The sequence below is a fragment of the Desmodus rotundus genome, chromosome 8 (genome assembly GCF_022682495.2).
Source record: "Desmodus rotundus isolate HL8 chromosome 8, HLdesRot8A.1, whole genome shotgun sequence".
Classification (NCBI taxonomy): Eukaryota; Metazoa; Chordata; class Mammalia; order Chiroptera; family Phyllostomidae; genus Desmodus; species Desmodus rotundus.
In genome coordinates this window covers 53,691,801-53,708,594 of record NC_071394.1, presented here as the reverse complement: position 1 = coordinate 53,708,594, position 16,794 = coordinate 53,691,801, and the positions used below count along the sequence as shown (strand labels likewise).

At 40.5% G+C, this 16,794-nt stretch overlaps 1 protein-coding gene and 1 pseudogene across 1 annotated transcript in view; one reads left to right on the top strand and one right to left on the bottom strand.

Moving 5' to 3' along the window:
* Positions 1 to 7,738, bottom strand: part of KCNB2 (potassium voltage-gated channel subfamily B member 2) — a 384,951-nt gene extending 377,213 nt beyond the window's left edge. Inside the window, exon 1 of the mRNA XM_045186164.2 lies at positions 7,204 to 7,738. The gene's annotated coding sequence lies outside the window, so the exon portion shown is untranslated. The remainder of the gene's footprint in view (positions 1 to 7,203) is intronic.
* A 3,440-nt stretch (positions 7,739 to 11,178) lies between these two features.
* LOC112320746 (leucine-rich repeat-containing protein 59 pseudogene) lies at positions 11,179 to 12,001 on the top strand (annotated as a pseudogene).
* Positions 12,002 to 16,794: the final 4,793 nt, after the last annotated feature.

Sequence of the window (16,794 nt, the reverse complement as noted above, 5' to 3'; positions counted from 1 at the left end):
AGGGGCCATATCCAGATTTAATGGGGGGGGACGGGATGCAGAATTCAGCATCACCCATAGAACCTGGATTTTGAGATGCATGCTGTGACCAAGGGGAATTCAGATAGTCTCCTGGCACTGAGGTTTTCCTACATGTGGCCAGATAGAGAGAATATGATAGAAATAGATGTTTAGCAAAATTTGTTCTCTCTTTCTGTGATATAGAAATGTTGCTGGGAAGTGGCTACCCAGCCAGGGGTTACATAGGCCCCTCTTTGTAAGTAGATGGAGCGATGTCATTATCTGCCCCCCAAAAAGCAAGGTATGTCACCTCCTGGATGTGCCTTCCCTATGCTCATTTCTTCCACAGCTGCCAGCTAAATGCAGAGAACTCCATGTCCTTAGTGTAATCAGACTCTGGGTCCCCGAATCACTGCACAGAACATACACATTGGACTCTCATATGAGCAAAAACTAAACTTCTACTCTGCTAACCACTGAAATGTAAAGGTCCTTTTAGAGAGGCTTGAGTTATCTCAACTAATACAATGATCTTTGAAGAAGAAAGAAGGAGGCTTAACGCCTGCTATTTTTTTTTAATTTTTATTGTTATTCAATTACAGTTGTATGCCTTTTCTCCCCATCCCTCCACAGACCCCAGCTGAACCCAACACCTGCTATTATGACTCATGTTAGGGGCTGGAAGAGTTAGAGACACTTGGGGTATTTATTTTTCTCATTGGATGTCAATCCTGGTCCTTATCCCACCTATGTTCCTCAACAGCCTCTCAACTAATGTCCCAGGCATCAATCTTTTCTCCTCTTATAGTCTGTCTTTCTCATGCTAGCTCAGAGACTGTACCCCAATTAAAGTGGACCACGTCACACTATTTAAAATTGCAGTTGACCCACTGTCTGTCTTACAGGATAAACTCCAAATGACTTCGTATTGTGTATATCACCTTTCACATTTGATCCCCAACCTTCTTCTTCAGTATGATCTCCCTTCACTTCCCTAATTACCTGCCACACCCTTTGTATTGTGTAACGGTGCTTTGCCAACGCTGTTCCCTCTGTCTAGGATACCATCGCTCTGCCTCCTTTTTAGCCTGGAGAATGTACACTATTCTCTTTAAAATTATCTTAGGTGTCACTTCATCTGTGAAGTCTCATCTGTCACTCCCACATAGAAAACGAAACTCTAACAGTTATGATCTGATTAGCCAGCCTCACATACTAGGCCTACTATGAGGATATTTCTAATGTTTAGTGATCTATGTCACTTAATTTTGTTGCTGTTTATTTTATTATTTAGTCAGCCTCTAAATTTATGTCCTTACTTTTATGTCTTATGTACTTAAGAGCTCTGCTTTTTCAAAATAGTGCAATTATACATTAATATTAGATTGGCTTCCTTCAATGGGAGGATAGAACCATAATCAGTGTTGCTGAATGAAATTAACACAGTCCATCTGAGTTTTCTAAAACTGTTAAGTATTTGGAAGGCAAGGCCCAGGAATGCAAGAAACTCTACGATGTGGGTAGAAATTCTGTGTCCTACATAATTTTTACACTTCTCACCAAACACATATGAAAAACTTATTACCTGTGACCAGATCCTAACCCTGTTGTACATAGGAATTTTCTAGGAATATAACTACCATACTTAGAGCTTCACCAAGATTTGCTCACCATTTTGGAAAGTCACATCACCAACTATAATGCTGCTCATGACAACTAATTCACTAACACAACACACACTCAATGAATGTATTCACTTTGTTCTTGTAACAAAAGGCCGAATACAAAAGTGTCACCAATATTCAGTTAAACAGTTTCTCTTAACTCCAAATTTACACTTATTCAGTAGCAAGCATCTGACTACTTTCTTACATATTTTAGTGCAATTATCCTCAAATGTACACATACTGTTATGCTTACAGTTTTCATTACTGCTCTCCTTGATTTCTTCTATTACAGATAGAGCATGTGTATTGATCTTTAAAACATTACATATGTAGATAGGTTATGTTATCTACAAAAATCCTTTCAGGAAAGCAAAAGGGATATTACAAAGCACTGCTTATAAAAAGGAGTCATTGGGCCTGACTGGGCAGAGGATCAGGACTGAATACACCTGGGAACTCAAAGAGACCATTTTTTTTCTCATGGGATGTTGCTGTTCGGCAACTACTCGGTTGAATTGCCTTTCTGCTTCTCCAGTAGCATTTACGACATCTTGTTATGATTTATTTGTCTATGCGTGTAGGCAGTGAGTGCAGATGTCTTACTCAGAATTACATTCCTGACACCTAGCTGAGGGCTTGAAGTCTGAAAGGATATGCAGACCCTACCTCTCATGATGGAACTCTGAATCAATTATTCAACATTTTGCCTAGACCAATATTATAAAGCTTCCTCCATTCTACCTAATGTCAGCGTCGGTTATGTCCAAATTCTGTATCCTCTCCTCTTTACGGGTCCAGGCAGTACTGTGGTCACTTCCATACCCGGCACAGAAGAAGCAGGTAATAAGTATTATTTAAATCAAATTATTCCCCAGGAATATTGCTATGCATAATGGTTATATTTTCAGTACTAATAGTACTGTACTTCAGGTATATTATTGATTAAAAGGGCATTTGTAGGTTGGTCTGGTGATTTAAACATCATTTAAAGTTCTGTTTCTATAAATGTATTGCAAGTTCCAAGAGAACAAGCCATTAAAGTCAACTTTTATGCTGCAAGCCAATTGTAGGTTGAGAGTTGTCTATATAATGTGACAGCCTATGAGACTTAGTATATCTGTGGAAAAAAATAAAATGTCATCTATTGTGAGGTTTTATCTAAATATTTGATTTTAAGGCATCCTGCAGGTAATATTTGGCCATTTTATCTTCTAAATTTAATACAGATGGTATTTTTCACATAAAAAGCAGCAGCAGTGGCTATCTACAAAGGACTTGACTTCTTGATGAAAAGCTCAATAATTTATTATTTGACTTATGCTTATATGACTTTGTTATAATTATTTGTCATTTAATAAAATAAATGCATTTTAGACAATATACTAGAAATAAATGTTAAGTAATTATTCCAATTTCTATTAATGTATTGAGGATACTGTTTTCCCAGAGGGTAAAAATGAGGACATGGGAATAAGAAAATTATGTTGCAAAACTAATAATTTTCTTTTTATATGTAAGCATATAATTCTAAAAATAATAAACTTTAAAAATTTATAATACTGTACTCTGTTCAAAGCAAGAACAAACATTTTTTTTTAATTTAAGATAAAAATAAAGTCAACTATCATTACCTGCCACACCCTTTGAGAAATAGTCAGAAATGACCAGTCAGATCCTCTGTCTCAGCCATTCTTACTCTCTGTGTCACCATCAGGGCCATGCTTACTAACATGTTAGCATTCTGATAAAAACTCACCTATCTTTCAAAAATCAGCCTCTAACTAAACTACCTTCTTATTTCTAATTCATGTTGAAAATTTGGGGTTTTTTCTATTTAAAATAAAGTCCTTACTTTTGACCTTTCCCAAGTATCCCCTCTAATAATAACCGTGGTATCTTTTAATGGGAAGATATAGCTCCAAATAAATCTAAAAGCTACACATATCTTTTCTTATTCTGGCTGGGATCACACTTATTAATACTTCTTAATATCATAGTGGTGAAGTGGAGCCAGAACACCTGAGTGTGAGTTCAAGCTTGACCGCACCATTTATTTCCTATGTGACTTTAGACAAGAAAGTCTTTGTACTTTAACTTTCATACCAATATAATAAAGGCTATTAGTGATAACTGCCTCATAGGGTGTTTGTGAGAACTAAAGTATTTAATATTTGTAAAACATGTAAAACATCTGACAATAATAATGATAAATTAATTTTATTCACATATATATGATATTAAAATATAACATAAATATTTGAAACAATGTTTCAATTTAAACTTTAATAAGTTGTCATTATTACTGTTTTCTAATAATTCCCCAAATGCATAGACTGATGAATTTTCATGATCCTCTTCATGAATCTGCCTTAATTAATTTATCAAGTATGACATTGTTAAATGCACTTCTGTATGCAAGAGACCCCAGATTTTAAACTATGTATATGATTCTTTAAATAGTTATTCAAGTTTGACTCTCTATACTATAAAAAGTCCTTGAGGGGCAGTCACTATGTCTTCTACCTGCTTTACATTTGTTACAGTCTAATCAAGCACTCTTCTCTTTACACATACTGATGAGTGATAAATGAATTAATGAATGAGTGGATACATGATGTTAAATCAGACAACATAGATATGTACAACTTAACATACAGGAATGGGCACTCTTCCCTCAAAGATAATACAGCAGGGTTTGGCTTACCATGGAGCCCTTGGCCTCACACACTTGACCTTCTGCCTGACAACCTGCCCTTGCAGTAATAAGTTGGTGAAAATACATATTAAAGAAGCACAAGTAGGAAATAAGCAATGAGCAAGAATGGGCTACAGATCTAGATTATGAAGATACTTGTTGTATATGAGTAAAAGATTGAAAATTGTGCTGCTACATAAAGTTGACTTTATTATTTTGAGAGCAAAAGGCCATAAATTCTTAATTTAAAAAATAGTCTAAACTTTACAAAAATTACATACAAAGCATGTGTACTCTTCACTTTTCTGAAGCCCCTGTGAAAATAATAGCGGCCTCATGACTGTATGCAAAATCCACCTGACAAATGAAGCAAATCTCAAATAATCTCATATTTCATTCTGAAGTAAACAGAATGTCTTAACCTTATATATTTATCATCAAATGTACATAAGAAGATGTCCTTTCAACTTTAAGGATGTTCCTTAGGAATTAGTCTCTATGGGATAGAAAATTTCAAGGAGCTAATTAATTCCTTATAATTTATCAAGAAAAAAAAATGCATTCAGTCAGAATGAAATATATATCTTGTAGGTTTCCTAGATTTTACCAATAATTTGGCCTATTTTTATAATATATATGCATGTATGCCAAACTCTCAAAATACCATTTCAAAATGCCAGATATAAATTCAAGAAAAATATTTTTTCAATGTTCAATCAAAATTTTCCACCAATATGCAGGCAGGTAAGCAGAAAACCTGGACAGGTATGCTTTTAAATGGCCAAATGTGACTGAACACAACCTGTTGTTTCGTTTTTCTAGCAGTCTCACTTTTGTTACCACACTAGAAATTAGAAGGGTGAGTTCATGTTCACCGTTGTTCCAAGACATCCACAATGAAACTTTAAAAGCCAAACAGAAAGGACTGGGTAGAAAATAATTTTCACTAATCCCTTCCGAATAGTCAAAAAACACGTATGCTTAAAAAGGTGAACTGTGGTATTTGGAGAAACGTGAAATTGGAAATCATTTCAATTGATGCCTGGATTGATTCTAGAAAAACAGGAGAAAAAGAAAAGAGACACCAACATTCTCAAAGTGGCATGCGACGAAGTTATCTTCTGGAGTCAGCGTGTGTTTGTGTATGAGGGAGATTTGGGAACACTAACAAGGAGAGGGAAAGGTGAAGGTGAAAAGGAGGAAGAAGCAAAGACAACTGCCAAGTGATTCACTCCTTTTTCCAAGAGTCTGAATAAAGCCAGGAAAGGCAAAAGAGGACATCAAACAGTATTCTATTGGTGGTGAACAGTTGCTCTGATCCTGGCAGTCAGAGAGAAAGGATCATAGCATTTACTTTGGGAAGGCATATTAACTCTTTTAAGCGAAGAGGGTAATTTTCATTCAGTGTGGAAAAAAGTTATTTATGCATGCCAATTTTTCAGAAAGTCTACGGAGTCACATAAGTAAGCACATTCTATATGCCCTGCACTAAAAATCATTGCCTCTAGCAATGATGAATGCATTACATATGCATAATGTGCCAAATTACTGAACTGTTTAAGTTTTGGTTAATTTAAGAACCAAGAATTCTCTGGTCTAGATGTCTATAGATGGTATCCCTGTATTACAAGTGAGCCGTGAACAACTTTATATTTGCAGACACACACACAAACACATACACACGGGTCTCTAAAGAGTGAGATAAAGTAAAACTTTATTTTATATAGTTTTTTTGAATGTTACCCTCTTTTTAAAATCTTTCCTCTAAGTTTCTCAGTACTGACAAGTTAGGTTTTAGATCTTTAAGTGGAATTTACCTTTCTTTTGTCCTGTGAAACATAATGTCTCTATTGATGCTTATTAGTAAATATGCCAAGAGACCTCTGTCCCACACAATACTACATATTTTAAAACAATAACAAATTCTTACTTTTCCCTTGAGCTGAGATTAAAAAATCATATGCTCAACCAAATCCCAAAACCAATCACTGCAAAAACAGAAATGTGGAATGCTATTTAAGATATTGACATTATTGCATAACTTGATTAGAAGGAATGTTGAACCTGCATAAAAAAATCAAACCAGGGTGCCACTGTGCACCCTAAATTTTCCAGTGTAATCTTACATTTATTATTATAACACTTGTATAGTCGTAAAGGATGTATATATAAATGGCATGTTTGTGCATATTGCACACTGACAATTTTTATGAATGAATACACAAAAATGCTCATAATTCGAGAAAATGGATGGCAGTACATTATTTTGAAAATGGTCATTAAGCACTGGAAGCAAATGATGAGGCAAATGGTTGGTGCCATTTGGGACTGTATTCCCTAGTCCCCTAGCCCAGTGTGTTGGAAACAGCCATGGGCTCTTTCCTTAGAGACTCCCTCTCTCTCCCAGGAACCCTGCTACAGAATGCAGACCGCTTGAAGAATAAAATGCACGCATGGCTCTGTGTTCTGAGGGCTGTTCATAAATCAGAGACATCACATTCCCTAAATCCGGTCCCACAAGTGTGTTCATGTGAGTGTGGCATTTACCAACAAATGAACAGAAGGCAACAGAGCTCATCTCCTAGAAATAACATTTCCCAGGCAGGCTGCTCTGAAGCTTCTCGGGGACTGACACTTGAGCGCCTTCCTCTTGGGGACGAAGCCTTACATTAATACACCTCTCAGGGCTAAGTCATCTTTGTGTGTTAAGTCCACTGGGCGCCATACGGCAGTTTCCAATTCCTTTAGCAACTCAGATCTGGCTAGGCTGCCCATGATGATTGGTTATTAAAGGAAGACCCCTTTGGGGAGCAGAAATGCCACCCCCTTCCCCCCACTTACCTAGCTCCCACAGACCCGCTCAGCAGGCGGCACAGGCGCGGGCACCACAAAGGGCTGTGGGATTCCCCGCTCCCGCCGGGGCTCCTCTCCCTGCGACGATCCCCTTCGCCAATGATGTGTCGCTGGTAATCCCCCTCCCCTCCACCAAAAGGAGGGTCTCCCAGGCTGGCTGAGCTCCCGGCGTCTTCCCTCCTCTCTTTACATCCCTGACTTTGGCTCACGGTATCCACTGGGAAGGCTCAAAGGAAAGGCAGCGGGAGTAAGCTAAGGAATCCTTAGGAACAATAATCTTCATCAGTCTTCACCCCCTTTCCCACGCGGGTCCCCCTCCCCCTGCCGCTGCCGCCCAGCAAGAGAGGGCTGGGATCGAACGGGGAAAAATCCAGCCGGGCTGAACCCGGCGCACCAGCTGGGAGGTAACGCTCTGTAGCAGGGCCCTCGGCGCGGCAGTGGCCAACGGAGGCGGAGGGTGGTGGGTGCTTGGTGGGTGTGTGTCTGTGGCAGAGCCGAAGAGAGGCTGGGCTCAGTAGGCGAGGCGGGGCGCTCGGAGGCGCCGGCCCCGTGCGCACACCCGCCTGCCACCGCCCCACCTAGCGCTCCGCCTCCTCCCTAGCTCCGAGCACCGGAGGGCTGAAGCGGCCACCGCCTTCTCCTTCTCAGCCTCCCTGGAGATCTGGGCTCTTGAGGTGGGTGGAGGGCCCTTGTGGAGGGGCAGTGCAGGCGGCCTGACACTGCCGGGACGCCTGGGCTGAGCCAGGTGGCGCAAGAGCTGTGAACGCTGGACAGGGACAGCACCCCGGAGCCCAGGGCGCGTCAGGGAAGGGCACCGCCCACACCTCGGCGGCACCTCCCTCTCCTTGAGCTTGCGGGAGGATCCCTGCTGCCCCAACCTGGCTCCACACCCACCTGCTTCCCCGCCTGGCTCTCCCTCTGCAGAGCAAGAGGGACCGCAGCCCGTTGGGCGCTGCGCACAAGGCGGCTGGGAAATCCGAGGGCGCCCCACCGAGACGCACTCCAGCGGCTTCGCAGGATTGCCGGGGCCCTTCTTCTTCCAGCGGTGGGCTCTCCCGCATCAGCCCCTTCAAGACCCCGACGCAGGGGCTGCTGCTGGACCCAGGAATTGTGGAGAGGAGATCACTTCTGAGTGATAGGGCCCAGAGGATTTTCCCGAAAGAGAGCAGGGAAAACTAGGAACACAGAGAGGACCTGACTTTCCTCCGAGCACCTCTACATCCTCTCAGAGGCGTCGCCAGCTCCAGTAACCCCACTTTCCTGGGTCTACGGGAAAAGCCAGGTCGGTGCGAGCCAAAACTCTTGCTTTCCAACGGGGGCGCTATTTACACTCAGGCTCTCTGCTTTGCCCGCTCTCCCTGACACCTGGAGAACTGTGCCAAGTTCCTCCCTGGCGCGGCCTCCCGTGGACATCCAGACCTTTCCTTACCTTTAGGGCAGGGTAAACACAGGATGAACTTGAAATAACATCATTGGGCTCTCTAGGTTCCTGCCCCTTGTGCTCCCTCACAGGTACAAGGTAGAGACAGCAGGCACAGCTTTCAGGAAAACAAAGTAACTTGAAACACCTTTTGAAAAAGAACGTAGGCCATGACAGTGTATTTAAAGCTGGGGCTCCCTTCTGGGTTTCTTTAGGCCAAGAAAGATGGCTATTGAAAAAGGTCCAAATACACTCCGTTTTCAGCCCTGACGTGCACTGGAAAGCACTATCATGGAGGGTTCTCGGCACCTTGGCTTCCTGCCTCCCCATGGGCCTTACTTTGTGCTGGGGGTCTTTTCAGGTACCAGAAGTTTAGCGGGATGTTTAGTATAGAAGTTGGCCCTCAGATGCTATCGTCCTCCACGGCTCAGGAAACATCCTGGTCCTCCGCTGTCCTGGGGCTTTTGCAGCTTGAATACTACAAAGAGGAAGATGAATTCCAAAATCCCAGACCTATTTCCAAGCTTCAGCTCCACAGTTCCAGGGACCTGCAGGATGTCCCCTCCTGCAACTCCAGGCTTTCCACCCTCCCATACATTTCGCATACTTCCTGCAGATTACTCTCTCCTAAGCACAACCCTCTCCATATCATTTCTTTGTTCACAAATATTTGCCAGTTTCCCATTCCCTACCAGCGGCCCCTGTACACTTGCCCGAGACTCTCCTGGAAAGCTCCTCTCCAGGCCTCACATGCAAATCATTCCAGCACTTTCACGCCCACTTCATACTCAGCCTCCGTCACCCTTCTCCCCTTTGGCCTCTATTGCACGTCATGGGAACTATCTTTTTAAAGACCTATCTATCACCTCCTGCTTCCTACAGAATTATGATCTTTCTTTGTAAATGTCTTACAGCTTTAAATAAATTCCTCTGGGATGGATTCCATATCACTTTGTTTACATTCCTTACCTCTAACCCAGAGCCACACATGTTAAGAGGTACCTATTCAAACAAACTTTTCACAGGCATGTGATATTTATTAAATGAATGGAATTTACAAAATAGTTAAAGTCTAAGAAAGGCTACTTAAGATTAACTTCAGCAGTGCCTAAATTTAAGCAGCATGATCTTTCATTAATTTTAGGTGTGGTGAAATCCCCTCCCTTTACTAGCCATACATTAACATTACATTAACATAACTGATCACCTTATTGAAAATTTAATTGTTCGACAAGCGTTTGTTTAAAAAAAAAATTTTACCTTAAATTTCCATTAGAGTTTGGAAATCTGAATCCATTTTCCTAGGAAGTGGACACTAGTTAAGAGAGCATATTATCTATTGGCTAAAAGACATTGCTGCTATCTCCGGATCTGGAAAGTAGGGTGTTAGGAGTAGATTATTCATAACACCTGAGTGTGTCTGCAAGCATGCAAAGATATGGAAAAACAGTCTTTGGAAATAAAATCTAATTCCATGTACTAAATTACTTATAGCTCAAATGGGTTACAGCGACTAACCCTTAGTGTACAAATTGTTTGAAATGGCTGAGTTCTCCATATGCACAGCTTGAATTCCAGATACCTTCAAAGACTTTTGTGTTGATTAGCAGCATGTGGTTCCACTGCCTTTGTATATATAATTTCATATTTTTTCAGTTGTTCTTCAAAGGAAAAATTTAAATGATCTAGCTGAAAAGACAGACATGTTTTTGCATTGCTCCTCTAAGCCATCTTTTTCAAACCTTTATTGATATTTATGGAAATGTTCCTTTTGCTTGTATTTCAATTTCCCAGAATTGCCTTTAGATTTGATGAAATCATATTAATATAAAGGGGAGAAATGTCTGCTTAGTATATCAAAATGCTTTGCTCATAATGCTTGGTAAAATACATATATTTAATATAAATGTAACCTGAAATACTCTTATGCATATAAGTAGGTACAATTTAGATGAAGAACGTGTCTCCTCATACACACAATGTTGGTGTTTTGGAATATATGTGGATATACATACACAACATCAAGCATAATAGATTTTTGGAATTTTTTGTTGAATAAAGTATTTGAAAAATATTTAGTATATTCTGAATAATATCATTATGAACTATGCTTTAACTTATCAGGTTGGAATTTTCACTGGCAATTTGACTTGCAGAGAGAGGCTGTATAGATTAAAACAAAGTAGTAAGGGCAAGGGAATGAATATATATTAAATGTTAAAAGCATAAAGGTAAGAATTTACGAATTTTTGAAGGCTCAAAACTTAGAGTTGGATTTGAATACTTTTAAAAGTCAAATGGAAAGAAAGGTATGGCATATTAAGTAAAACCAACAAAAAACAAAAGCCAGTTTTAAAAGGATTATTTAAGAATGCCTGGAGGGCACCAGTGGGAGTGGGGCATTGGGATCAGAGTGCGGTGGTGGGCAGAGGTGGCAGGGATTTCCACAAGGTGTGGCGGGCAGAGAGCACAGGCGTCATCTGTTGGGTGCACCTCCTGCCAGTCAGAGTCCCAGAGTTGGAACCTGCTCAGCCAGAGACAACATGACCAGGGCCCATAGCAAGGGCACAAACCTCCACAACAAGCTGGCTGGGCATGAGCTGCACTTGAGCCTCAGCAACCTGAATAAGGTTCCAGTCAAGGAGCTGGCTGCCCTCCCAAAGTCCACCATACTGGATCTGTCCTGCCATAAACTGCCTACTTCACTGTTAGATTTCTGCGGCCTTGCATGCCTGGTGCAGCCAAACCAGACTAAATCAAACGATAGCAATTACACGACTGTGGCCATCTGGTCAACCTCCAGCACCTGGATGTCCTAAATAGCAAATCAGTCACCTGCCTGGCAGGTTTGCTCAGCTTACAGGCCTGGAGTGAAGGACAACTCCCTTGACCCTATCCTGGCCAAAGCATCAGGGAATTGGTTGGATGAAAAGGAGGGTCCGCAGTGTGAAGACAGCAGTTACAGCACAGGAAGCCCACAGAGGCCACAGTGGCTGAATTAGAACCAGAGGCAGAGAAGAAGCAGGTCGAGCAGTGAGCCCAGGAGACTGGGGAATAGGAACTGTGCTATGGGAGCAGGCATAGAGAGGGCTATGGTGCCATCAAAGCATCCAAGCAGGAGGGGAGAAGAAACCTAAGAAGCAAACAAATCAGGCCCAGCAATCAAAGTCCAGCTCTGGACCCCAGAAACACACATGGTCTTCGGCTGTACTGAAGCTGCTGCCATGTGGCTGGCAGGCTGGTGGCATGCCAGGTGACCAAGATGCAGCAGCCCCTCTGCACAAGCATGATTACCATCTATGACAATGCAGTCCGGGTCTGTGTAGCCACAATGTCCTCCAGTGGGAAACTGATTCTCAGCAGTGAGCTTGTCCTTGACACCTGCTGCCTTCCAGCCTTGGAGCTTGGATTCCTGTGGAAGTGGGTTCTGCTGGACACAACCTCTTCTTAGCATCAGACCTACCTACAATCTCAAATGGGTACTTGAGACCTTCTTTTGGTAGGATTTCTTTGTTCCCTGGGGTTCCCTGATGGCATAAGAAGTGGGAGATGGGGAGAGGAAAAAACTGCATGCCTAAAGGAATAGGCTTGAGAATGGGGAGAAGAAAACACATAGCCTTTTCTAGTTGTTATACAAAACTATGTAAAGGCAAGGTTCCTGTCTACTAAATAGTCAGCTGTCACTATGTTTATACTTTTGTATGCCACGAACCATTTCTTTCATTGCTCCCTGGGTATCTGGGGCAGATCAGGAGGCAGTGTGCTATTGAGGACTAGAGGAATACCACACTGAGCAAATCTAGCCTAAATGGGACAGAGGGGCATACCTATTTTCTGAAGGACCCCAGACATTCAGACATTTAATGACATACAAAATCTCAAAAAAAAAAGACTTCAAGACTATCAAATCCAATAGAACACTTGCAGATGAGAAAACAGGTCATCTGTGACTTGCTTATGGTCTCCCAGCTAATTTAGGGAGGCTGAACTCCCACTTTGGTATCCTTTCTTTCCTTTCCATCATTTTGCTCTCCTTATAATACCTGAGAGAATAGAACATATACCAGAATTGAGTATCTCTCAGTCAGAATATGGAATCTTTCATGGAGACAGATTCATGGCCCACAGATAGAAATATCATAGCCATGAGGGTCTTGGACAGTTTCTGTGGAGTCCTGCCCGAGCTCATGTGGCTTCATACAATGGGGGTGGTCCAAGCTCTTTGACTTGACTTTAGAACATTAACTCCCCAATTGCCAAAAAGCAAGGTGGACCCTTGCAAAGCCACACTGTTACAGCTCTGTTAGTAGTTGATGTGATCTCAAAGGCAACCTGAAAACTCAAGCATCATAGAGGCTGAAGTTTAGAATTGTTTGATTCTAGTCCTAGAACTACATCTACAGAGGGAAGTGAATCAAGAAGCAGCACGACATATAAAAGTGGTCAGGAACTGTCATGACTAGTGCAAATAAGGGCAGGACTGCCATTCTCTTGTCTGCCAGACTGTTTCCTTGCTCAATGGCCGCCTTTGTCACATCTTTCACAACAGCTGGATGAAGGGATCAGAAATGGCAGTGCAATGCTGCTCATTCACTGAAATCTCCTGATTGAAAGCTCTTTGCCTCTCCCACATGGAGAGCAAGAAACCGTCATGGTTCCAAGATAAAGAAGAAGGGTCCAGATTTTTAGCCATAGTGGCCCAATGACTTTTCTCCCCTAAGGATTGCTCTGCTACATAGGCCTACACCATACTAGGAATCCCTAGACATTCCTTTAGCATTCCTCAAAGCTCCAGAGCCATTGCTGCAAATGCTTTATTGAAACTAAATACATAGCACAATAAATGAAATTGAGGGAATGCAGAAGTTGGCCAAGTGATCAAACCCCTGTTCCCAGGCTGGTCAAGGCAGCCTCAGTGGGTCAGAGGGAGGCCGGAGCATACCAACCTGGTAAAGCCAAGCCACCAAGGGTAGTTCACTCATCTTCTTGAGATTTAATGCTCAGTTGCTTTTGGATTTTTTCCAATTATTAAATACATGTCTGGGTGGTCAAAAAATGATTCAAACCCCATTAAAGGGAAAAATATATATACATACATGTAAATGTGGGTGGTGTATACTTGAGAAGGACATACATTAACAAGCTAGAGGACTAATCTTCAAGAGTTGGAGGGCAGGTTCTATTTTATTTGGTATAACCTAGTCATACAAAAAGATGGGTAAATATCAATCTTTATTAAGTATCAGCACCATGAGGACATGACATTTTTAATGATAAACCAAATATATATGTAGATCAAGTCTACACTTCTTTTTATAGGAGCAAACACTGTGGTATTTATCATCATACAAAAAAGCAGCTACTGAATGGATAAGAAAACATGACCAGCCTATATGCTGCCTACAAAAGACCCACCTCAGAACAAAAGACCTACACAGACAGAAAGTGAATGGTAGGGGAAAAAATATTCCAAGAAAAAGGACAGGAAAAAAAAGCCAGGGTAGCAATATTTATATCAGTCAAAAGAAAAAAATCAAAACAAAGGCCATAAAAAGATATAGAGAAGGACACTTAATAATACTCAAGGGTGGAATCCATCAAGAAGACATAAACATTGTAAACATATAGGCACCCAACATAGGAGCACCCAAATACATAAGGAAAATCTCAGAGGACTTAAAGATATAGACAGCAACATGCTTATAGTAAGGAATTTTAACACCGCACTGTCAACAATGGATAGGTTTAAAACCCCACTGCCAAAAAAAAGAATAAACAAAGATATTGTGGCACTGAATGATGCTCTATATCAAATAGACTTAATTGATACATACAGAAACTTTCAACCCAAAGAAGCAAAATAAACATTCTTTTGAAGTGCACATGGAATATTTTCAAAGAGACCACATGATATGACACAAAACAAGCCTCAAGAAATTCAAGAAAATTGAAGTCATATCAAACATCTTTTTGCATCAAAATGGCCCCAAACTAGAAACCAAACTCAAGGAAGAATTCAAAAACAGTCAAATTCATGGGGACTGAATAACATGTTATTAAACAATGAATCAGTTAACAATAAGATCAAGGAAGAAATCCAAGAGTTTCTGGAAAAAATGAAAATGAACACACAACAATGCAAAACCTATAGGACACAGCAAAGGCAGTCCTGAGAGAGAAGTTCATAGCAATACAGTTCTACCTAAAAAACACAGAAGAATTTCAAATAAACAGCCTAACCCTATATCTGCAAGAACTGGAGGAACAACAACAAACAAAGCCCAGAGTGAGTAGAAGGAAGGAAATAATCAAAATCAGAGTAGAATTAAATGGCATAGACCTAAGACAACAATTCAAAGGATCAATAAATCCAGGAGCTGGTTCTTGGAAAAGATAAACAAAATTGACAAGCCTTTAACCAGACTCACCTAGAAAAAAAGGCAGAGGGCCCAAATAAATATAATCAGAAATGAAAGAGGAGAAATTACAACTGATACCACAGAAATACAAAGGAAGGTAAGAAATGACTATGAACAACTATATGCCAAGAAATTTGAAAACCTGGGTGAAATGGACAAATTTCTAGAAACATATCATCTTCCAAAACTGAATCAAGGAAAAGCAGAAAGCCTGAACAGACCAATAACAACTGATGAAATTGCAGCAGTAATCAAAAAACTCCCAGCACACAAAAGCCCTGTACTGGATGGTTTCACAGGAGATTTTTATGAAACATTTAAAGAAAAGTTAACCCCTATCCTTCTCAAAGTATTCTAAAAAATCCAAGAAGAAAGACTCCCAAACTCTTTCTATGAGGCCAGTATCATCCTAATCTCAAAACCAGATAAGGACACAGCAAAAAAAAGGAAACTACAGGCCAATATCGCTGATGAACCCACATGCTAAAATCCTCAATAAAATATTGGAAATCTGCATTCGGCAACACATTTAAAAGAGCATACACCATGATTAAGGGGAGTTCATCCCAGGGACACAAAGATGGTACAATATTCACAAATCGATAAGCGTAATATACCACATAAACAAAAGAAAAGTCACACGATCATATCAATAGATGCTGAAAAAGCATTTGATAAGCTACAGCACCCATTTATGATAAAACACACTCAGCAAAGTGGGAATAGAGGGACCATACCTCAAAATAATAAAGGCCACATATGAGAGACCTAGAGCCAACATGATACTCAACTGGAAAAAACTAAAAGCTTTCCCCTTAAGATCTGGAACAAGACAAGTGTGTCTTCTTTCACCACTTCCTTCAACAGAGTATTGGAAGTTCTAGCCACAATGATCAGACAAGAAAGAGAAATAAAAGGCATCCAAATTGGAAAGGAGGAAGTAAAACTGTCATTGTTTGCAGATGACATGATAGTGTACATAGAAAACCTTATAGGCTCCATCAAAAATGTACTTGGTTTAATAGGTGAATTTGGCCAAACAGTGGGATACAAAGTCAATATTCAGAAATTGAGGGCTTTTTTGTATACCAACAATGAAATATCAGAAGTAGAAATTAGGAAACAATCCCATTTACTATAGCAAAAAGAAAAACAAATACATAGGAATAAACCTAACGAAGGTTATAAAAGACCTATACTCAGAAAAATATACAACACTGAAGAAAGAAGTTAAGGAAGACATAAATAAATGCAAGCATATACTGTGTTCATGGATTGGAAGAATTAACGTCATTAAAATGTCCATATTACCCAAAGCAATCTAGAGATTCAGCTGAATCTCTGGAAGACCAATGGCATATTTCACAGATCTAGAACAAATATTTCAAAAATTTATATGGAACAAAACATGACCCCAAAGAACCTCAGCAATCTTGAGAAAGAGAACAAAGTAGGAGGGATCACAACACTATATCAAACTATATTACAAGGCCATTGTAATCAAAACAGTCTGGTACTGGCATAAGAACAGACTCATAGATCAATGGAACGGAATAAAGAGCCCAGAAATTAACCCATGTCTCTATGGTCACTCAATTAATATTCAACAAATGGGGCAGAAATCTAAAACGGAGTAAAAATAGCCTCTTCAACAAATGGTGTTGGGATATCTGAACAGATACATGCAAAAAAAAAGAAAATGAAACTAGACCATCAACTTACACAAAGCTAAACTCAAGA